We start from the raw sequence: 9,752 nt of genomic DNA on the forward strand, positions 1-9,752 counted from the left end.
TGTCATGGTTGTGTCAATATTGTTATTGTAGCATGTTGTTTTGATGCTTGCAATATGCCTAGTAGCTGTTTTGGACAGCTTGTCCTTTAAACTTGCTTCATGTGTATGTGTTAAACCGTGGCTCCGTTTGGAGCATGCTCTATATGAGACTTATTTGGTTTTGCATGTAGTTTCATCATACCATGTTGCATCCATGTTTTGAGTGTGTTTGCTTGATGTTTGAATGCATTTCGCATCAATGCCATGTTTAACTTGTTTTGCTCATATCTTCTAGGCCGTAGCTCCGAATTAAATAAACTTTATATGTAACTTAACTAGAAAAATGTGTAGATCATCATGGTGCATATTAACTTGTTGTTTAACAACTCTAACTTAATGTGTTATTCAGATCTGGGCCAATTTCGAAATTTGCATATGAGGACTTACCGGAATTGTTATATGTTGTTTCCAGCCTCATTTAAACTTGCTTTGATGTGATGTTCTTGTATGCATCATCTTGCCATGAGTAGAATCATGTAGCCTTGTCATGCATCATACTTGGTTGAACATCATGCCTTGTTTATGTGTTATGTGTTTACCATGTTGTTTGCTTCTTTCCAGTTGTGCTTCTTCTCAATAGTTCATGTTTCGTTGTGATCATGAGGATTTGTTCGACTACGCTTGGGTCGTCTATGTTGGTTCGTATTCTTCATGGACTCGGTCTTCTTCCTAGCGGGATCTCAGGCAAGATGACCGTTACCCTGGATACCACTACTATCTTTGCTTTCCTAGTTGTCTCGATGCTATCGCTATGTCGCGCTACTTACCACTTGTTTATCAAGCCTCTGAAAGGACCATGATGTCGCCTAGAGGGGGTGAATAGGCTTTTTAAAATCTTTTACGGATTTGTCTATATCCTAATGCGGAAATAAACTAAGTGGATACTTTTCAAGCAGAAATCCTAAATATACTAGGCTCACTAAGTGCACCAACAACTTAGGCTAAACAAGATGAGAACAATGAGGATATGAGTAAGCACAAGTAAGTCACACAAACTTACTCAATGTATATCACGAGATACGGAAATGAATAATACACACAACCACAATTAAGCGATACAAGCTTACACAAATTGTATCACAATATATGGAATTGAATGATACAAGCAAACTCAAGTAAGCACTACAAGCTTACACAAGTTATGTCACAAGATATGGAAATGAATATTACAGGCTAGCAATTCACACTAAGCCTAAGATACAACAATAGTAGAAAGTATGAATTGCGAATATAAAGTGTAGGCCTAAATAATCTCTTCAAGGGAATGGCCAACACAATCTAATGAGGACAACAAGATATAGTGAGTGCACAATCAAGTGACCAAAGTAAACCATAAGTAAGGAGTTAGGGTTAGGGATAACCAAAGTCATGAAGACGAGGATGTATCCAGATGTTCACTTCCTTGGAGGGAAGCTAGTCACCATTAGAGAGGTGGATATTACCACGAAGTCGCACCAATGCCACTAAAGCTCACCCTATTCTCCTTGAGATATCACCACGAAGGCGATTCTCAACCACTAGTGGTAGACCTTGAGGCGGCCTCCAAACCTTCACAAACTTTCCGAGGGACAAATCACAAGTTGCTTCCTCACCGGAGCACTCCTACGGCCTAGGAGTCTCCAACCTCCAAGAGTAACAAGAACAAAGGCAAAATGCTCAAGACTTGCTCAAATCACGAATTCCTTTGGTCAAGAGAGGGGGAGGGAGTGGATCTATCACTTGATTGGAAAAAATCTCAAGAACTCTCACGAATCACTCCGGGATCTATGATTTGGTGTTGGAGAAGTGAGAGGGAGCCACTTGTGTTCTTGCGGCGATTTGGGATGAAGTGGTCAACCCTCTACCGGATTAGTAGAGGGGTATTTATAGAAGGTCTAGAAAACTAGTCGTTTGTGAGTAAGTGACAGCGCCGGGCCGGACATCCGGGCAAGGGCCGGGCATCCGGCGGCTGAGAAAAGCACACACACGCATGTGAAAAACAAAGGCCGGAGTACAGGCCCCGGACATCTGGCCAAGGCCCGGACATATGGCCAAAATTGGGGTCCCGGACATCCGGGCAAGTGCCGGACATCCGGCAGGCCAACCAACATTTTGAAACAGGTTCTGGAATTTGCGGGCCAGATTTCTAGGAGGATCCCGGACATCCGGGGCGACTCGGAAGCCCGGACATCCGGCCGAGACCCGGATCTCCATCTATTAAAAAAACAGCAGGAACCCCAAAACTAAAACATGCATAACTTTCACATTCGGACTCCGATTTTGATGATCTTGGGCTCGTTTTGAAGCTATGGAAAAATCACAGGTCCTCATATAGAGAACCACCCAAGATCAACAAATATGGAGGATGCAAATTATTCAAAGGTTTTATCATGTATTTGGGTAACTGATATGTCTCCAATGTATCTATAATTTTTGATTGCTCCATGCTATATTATCTACTATTTTGGACATTATTGGGCTTTATTATCCACTTTTATATTATTTTTGGGACTAACCTATTAACCGGAGGCTCAGCCCAAAATTGTTGTTTTTGCCTATTTTAGGGTTTCGAAGAAAAGGAATATCAAACGGAGTCCAAACGGAATGAAACCTTCGGGAACGTGATTTTCTCAACGAACAAGACCCGGGAGACTTGGACCCTACGTCAAGAAACGAAAGAGGAGGCCACGAGGTAGGGGGCGCGCCTACCCCCCCCCCCTCCCCCTCCCCAGGCGCGCCCTCCACCCTCGTGGGCCACCTGTTGCTCCACCGACGTACTCCTTCCTCCTATATATACCTACGTACCCCCAAACGATCAGATACGGAGCCAAAACCCTAATTCCACTGCCGCAACTTTCTGTATCCATGAGATCCCATCTTGGGGCCTGTTCCGAAGCTCCGCCGGAGGGGGCATCGATCACGGAGGGCTTCTACATCATCACCATAGCCCCTCCGATGAAGTGTGAGTAGTTTACCTCAGACCTATGGGTCCATAGTTATTAGCTAGATGGCTTCTTCTCTCTTTTTGGATCTCAATACAATGTTCTCCCCCTCTCTTGTGGAGATCTATTCGATGTAATCTTCTTTTTGCGGTGTGTTTGTTGACACCGGTGAATTGTGGGTTTATGATCAAGTCTATCTATGAAGAATATTTGAATCTTCTCTGAATTCTTTTATGTATGATTGGTTATCTTTGCAAGTCTCTTCGAATTATTAGTTTTGTTTGGCCTACTAGATTGATATTTCTTGCAATGGGAGAAGTGCTTAGCTTTGGGTTCAATCTTGCGGTGTCCTTTCCCAGTGACAGTAGGGGTAGCAAGGCACGTATTGTATTGTTGCCATCGAGGATAACAAGATGGGGTTTTCATCATATTGCATGAGTTTATGCCTCTACATCATGTCATCTTGCTTAAGGCGTTACTCTGTTTTCATTAACTTAATACTCTAGATGCATGTTAGATAGCGGTCGATGCATGGAGTAATAGTAGTAAATGCAGGCAGGAGTCGGTCTACTTGTCTCGGACGTGATGCCTATATACATGATCATACTTATCTATTCTCATAACTATTCTCAATTCTGTCAATTGCTCAACAATAATTTGTTCACCCACCGTAGAATACTTATGCTCTTGAGAGAAGCCACTAGTGAAACCTATGGCCCCGGGTCTATCTTCATCATATTAATCTTCCAATACTTAGTAATTTCCTTTGCTTTTATTTTACTTTGCATCTTTATCATAAAAATACCAAAAATATTATCTTATCATATCTATCAGATCTCACTCTCGTAAGTGGCCGTGTAGGGATTGACAACCCCATATCGCGTTGGTTGCGAGGATTTATTTGTTTTGTGCAGGTACGAGGGACTCGCGCGTAGGCTCCTACTGGATTGATACCTTGGTTCTCAAAAACTGAGGGAAATACTTATGCTACTTTGTTGCATCATCCCTTCCTCTTCGGGGAAAACCAACGCAGTGCTCAAGAGGTAGCAAGAAGGATTTCTCACGCCGTTGCCGGGGAGTCTACGTAAAAGTCAATATACCAAGTACACATCACAATCCTTATCTCCCGCATTACATTATTTGCCATTTGCCTCTCGTTTTCCTCTCCCCCACTTCACCCTTGCTGTTTTATTCGCCCTCTCTCTCTCTCTATCCTCCCTCTCTTTTTCTATTTGCTTCGTTTTGCCCGCTTGCTTTTTGTTTGCTTGTGTGTTAGTTTGCTTGCTTGTCACGATGGCTCAAGATAACACTAAATTGTGTGACTTTACCAATACCAACAACAATGATTTTATTAGGACTCTGATTGCTCCTCTTACCGATGTTGAATCTTGTGAAATTAATATTGCTTTGCTGAATCTTGTCATGAAAGATCTGTTTTCCGGCCTTCTAGTGAAGATGCCGCTACCCATCTAAATAGCTTCATTGGTTTGTGTGATATGCAAAAGAAGAAATATGTGGATAACGATATTGTTAAATTGAAGCTATTTCCTTTTTCACTTAGAGATCGTGCTAAAGCTTGGTTTTCGTCTTTGCCTAAAAATAGTATTGATTCATCGAATAAGTGCAAAGATGATTTTACCTCTAAGTATTTTCCCCCCGCTAAGATCATCTCCCTTAGAAACGATATTATGAATTTTAAGCAACTTAATCATGAACATGTTGCACAAGCTTGGGAGAGGATGAAATTAATGATATGTAATTGCCCTGCTCATGGTTTGAATTTGTGGATGATTATACAAAATTTTTATGCCGGATTGAATTTTGCTTCTAGAAATCTTTTGGATTCGGCCGCGGGAGGCACTTTTATGGAAATCCCTTTAGGAGAAGCTACTAAACTCCTAGATAATATTATGGTTAATTATTATCAATGGCATATTGAAAGATCTACTAATAAAAAGGTGCATGGGATAGAAGAAATTAATGTCTTGAGTGGAAAGATGGATGAACTTGTGAAATTATTTGCTAGTAAAAGTGTTTCTTCTAATCCTAATGATATGCCATTGTCTACTTTGATTGAGAATAATAATGAATCTATGGATGTGAATTTTGTTGGTAGGAACAATTTTGGTAACAATGCGTATATAGGAAATTTTAATCCTAGGCCTTATCCTAGTAATCCCTCTAATAATTATGGTAATTCCTACAACAATTCTTATGGAAATTATAATAAGATGCCCTTTGATTTTGAATCTAATATTAAAGAATTTATTACTTCGCAAAAGAATTTCAATGCTTTGATTGAAGAAAAATTGCTTAAGATTGATGAGTTGGCTAGGAACGTTGATAGAATTTCTCTTGATGTTGATTCTTTGAAACTTAGATCTATTCCACCTAAGCATGATATCAATGAGTCTCTCAAAGCCATGATAATTTCCATTGATGAGTGAAAAGAAAGAACCGCTAGGATGTGTGCTAAGAAAGATGCATCTATAAGAGTGTGTTCTTCTAGTTCCTATGAAAATAAAGATGAAGATCTAAAAGGTATTGATGTGTCCCCTATTAAATCTTTGTTTTGCAATATGAATCTTAATAATGATGGGACTGAATATGATCCGCCTTTACCTAGAAGGCGTTCCAAAAATTCGGAGTTTTTAGATCTTGATGCTAAAATTGATGAAAGTGGGATTGAGGAAATTAAAACCCTAGATGTTGCTAAACCCACTATTTTGGATTTCAAGGAATTTAATTATGAAAATTGCTCTTTGATTGATTGTATTTCCTTGTTGCAATCCGTGCTAAATTCTCCTCACGCTTATAGTCAAAATAAAGCGTTCGCTAAACATATCGTTGATGCCTTGATGCAATCTTATGAAGAAAAACTTGAATTGGAAGTTTCTATCCCTAGAAAACTTTATGATGAGTGGGAACCAACTATTAAAATTAAAATTAAAGATCATGAATGCTATGCTTTGTGTGATTTGGGTGCTAGTGTTTCCACGATTCCAAAGACTTTGTGTGATTTGTTAGGTTTCCGTGATTTTGATGATTGCTCTCTAAACTTGCACCTTGCGGATTCCACTATTAAGAAACCTATGGGAAGAATTAATGATGTTCTTATTGTTGCAAATAGGAATTATGTTCCCGTAGATTTTATTGTTCTTGACATAGATTGCAATCCTTCATGTCCTATTATTCTTGGTAGACCTTTCCTTAGAACGATTGGTGCAATTATTGATATGAAGGAAGGAAATATTATATTCCAATTTCCGTTAAGGAAAGGCATGGAACTCTTTCCTAGAAAGAAAATTAAATTACCCTATGAATCTATTATGAGAGCCACTTATGGATTGCCAACCAAAGATGGCAATACCTAGATCTATCCTTGCTTTTTATGCTAGCTAGGGGCGTTAGACGATAGCGCTTGTTGGGAGGCAACCCAATTTTATTTTTATTCCTTACTTTTTTTTCTCATGTTTAGTAATAAATAATCTATTTAGCCTCTGTTTAGGTTGTGTTTTTGTGTTTAATTAGTGTTTGTGCCAAGTAGAACCGTTGGGAAGACTTGGGGAAAGTCTTGTTAATCTTGCTGTAAAAAACAGAAACTTTAGCGCTCACGAGAACTGATGCCATTTTTATTTGAAAAGTGATATTTAGTTAATTATTTTTGAATATGATTAATAGATAAATTCCTCACTTCCAGCAATTTATTTTAGAATTTTTGGGGTTCCATATATTGCGCTAGCTACAGATTACTACAGACTGTTCTGTTTTTGACAGATTCTGTTTTTCGTGTGTTGTTTGCTTATTTTGATGAATCTATGGCTAGTAAAATAGTTTATAAACCATAGATAAGTTGGAATACAGTAGGTTTATCACCAATATAAATAAATAATGAGTTGATTACAGTACCTTGAAGTGGTCTTTTGTTATCTTTCGCTAACGGAGCTAACGAGATTTTCTACTTTAAGTTTGGTGTTGTGAAGTTTTCAAGTTTTGGGTAAAGATTTGATGGATTATGAAACAAGGAGTGGAAAGAGCCTAAGATTGGGGATGCCCATGGCACCCCCAATATAATCTAAGGACACCTAAAAGCCAAAGCTTGGGGATGCCCCGGAAGGCATCCCCTCTTTTCGTCTACTTCTATCGGTAACTTTACTTGGAGCTATATTTTTGTTCACCACATGATATGTGTTTTTCTTGGAGTGTCCTGTATGATCTGAGTCTTTGCTTTTTAGTTTACCACAATAATCCTTGCTGTACACACCTTTTGAGGGAGCCATACATGATTTGGAATTTGTTAGAATACTCTATGTGCTTCGCTTATATCTTTTGAGTTATATAGTTTTGCTCTAGTATTTCACTTATATCTTTTAGAGCACGGTGGTGGATTTGTTTTATAGAAACTATTGATCTCTCATGCTTCACTTAGATTATTTTGAGAGTCTTAAATAGCATGGTAATTTGCTTAAATAATCCTCATATGCTAGGTATTCAAGATTAGTAAAAAAATCCTATGAGTGTTTTGAATACTAAGAGAAGTTTGATGCTTGATGATTGTTTTGAGATATGGAGGTAATAATATCAAAGTCGTGCTAGTTGAGTAGTTCTGAATTTTAGAAGTTCTTGTATTGAAGTTTGCAAGTCCCATAGCATGCACGTATGGTAAATGTTATGTAACAAATTTGAAACATGAGGTGTTTTTTTATTGTCTTCCTTATGAGTGGCAGTCGGGGATGAGCGATGGTCTTTTCCTACCAATCTATCCCCCTAGCAGCATGTGTGTAGTGTAGTGACCCGACCTTAAACGGTCAAGTCTCTGTGCTTCAGTGTCATCCCTGGATCGATAATGCTAACACACACAGTACTCGAGGATTTATAACAGAGTAGCAATCACACACTTATTACATTGAATGTCTCCAAAGAGAACTTATTACAATAAATATGGCTTAAGGCCATCTAATACGATAACAGCGGAAGGCTTGGAAGATAAAGTGAGTCCATCAACTCCAACGGCATAGCTGAGCTGCACGGCAACGACCTAACGAACCTTACTCCTTGTCTGAAAAGTCTGCAACATAATATGTTGCAGCCCGAAAACGGGTCAGCACATGGAATGTGCTGGCAAAGTAACACAGTAGAGCAAGAACAGAATAATGCTATCACTACATGCATATTTGGCTGGTGGAAAGCTCTATGGTTATAGTTTTTGCGAAAAGCCAATTTTTTCCTACAACAAAGGAATATATTTTAATTTAACTATCATGGTAGTTGAAACATCATTGAGAAGGTTCCTCCAACTCAATCCCAATTAAAGTAATTATCAACCCAACAATATTAAGTTAAAAAGTGATGAGATACTTAAGATACTCCAAGTACTAGATACTCAAGATGTCCATAACCGGGGACACGGCTAACCATGATTAGTTTGTCCGCTCTGCAGAGGTTTGCACACTTTTCCCCACAAGACTCGATCGCCTCCCTTGGATTTCTCGCACTACATGGTGTTTGAGAAACGGATGACCGAGACACAGTCTTTCAGGAACATTAACTCTCTACTCCGGGCAGACCATACCAAGCCTACAACCCACTACCTACTGATCCACCTCTTCAAGAGCTTCACGTAACTTACTCAACTATGCTAGAGCCCATAATAGCTTGTGGCTGCACATGGAAGTTTCTAGCATGAATCATCTCAGTTCCCTTTGAGCCTGGGTGGCAGTCCATAGGAAAATCACACGGAACCCCGGGATTTCCAAAAATACATGCAACACTGGGTTCTCCAGGTACCTCAATCCACCCAGATGTGTATTCAAGTTGCCACCTTAAGTTAAACCATTAATTAACAATCTCACATCTGTGATGGATTTCACTCACCCAAACCACCTCTACGAGCATAGCATAGCAATATAAGCAATTCGTATAAGTAACTCCCAAGGTTTGAATATAGCAGGGCAATAGGTTCTACCTCATCAACTACTTCCCAACCCACATGTTAATGGCATCCTAATCATGCAATGTTTGAGGATTGGAACTAATGCATAAAAACTGGCTGATAAAGGGGTATGATCAAAGTGTTACTTGCCTTGCTGATGATCCGCGAAACCTAGGGACTCCAAATAACACGCTTCGCACTCCGGGAATTCTATCGCAAACAAACAATAGCATACATAAGCAATCAAGCAAAGAAGCACGGGTAAATCTCAAATAAGAAGATCTATCGGAAAGTTCAACTTAAGAACTCCGGTTTGCAAAAAGAATCAAATCAAACGGAGCAACGAAACTCAAACGGTGAAAGAAACAAGATCCGTTTACTAATCTGGACTAAGGTCAAATTTTACAATAGCAAAATCTTGTTTAAGATGATTAAACAGAAAGAGGGTCTCGAGACGAAGATCTAGGCGCTTGAATCGCCTCATTCCGATAAACGAGCGAAAAGATAAACTAAAACGGAAATCGGATCAGAAATCGCAATCAGAAATAATTGCGGAAAAATCTGATAAAAGAAAGCTGACGAACAGGCTAACGAACGAGCGTTCGTTGTCTGTAACTAACGAGCGAAAACCTTCGTTAAAACGAATGTACAGACGAACGTCCACTAAAGAGAAGAACCGGGAAAAACCGGCGAACCGATCTAAAAAACGAACTAGGTTTTTCAAAAAAAACAAAACGTTTCTTTTTTTAAAGAAAAAACCGGACGCGAACGGCTACCTCATCGGGTCCGGCGAGACGCGGGAGCGGCGGCGGTGCGAGGCGGCGAGGCGAGGCGGCGCGGCGCGGGAGCAGCGGCGGCGG

Source organism: Triticum dicoccoides, chromosome 4A, assembly GCF_002162155.2.
Source record: "Triticum dicoccoides isolate Atlit2015 ecotype Zavitan chromosome 4A, WEW_v2.0, whole genome shotgun sequence".
NCBI lineage: Eukaryota > Viridiplantae > Streptophyta > Magnoliopsida > Poales > Poaceae > Triticum > Triticum dicoccoides.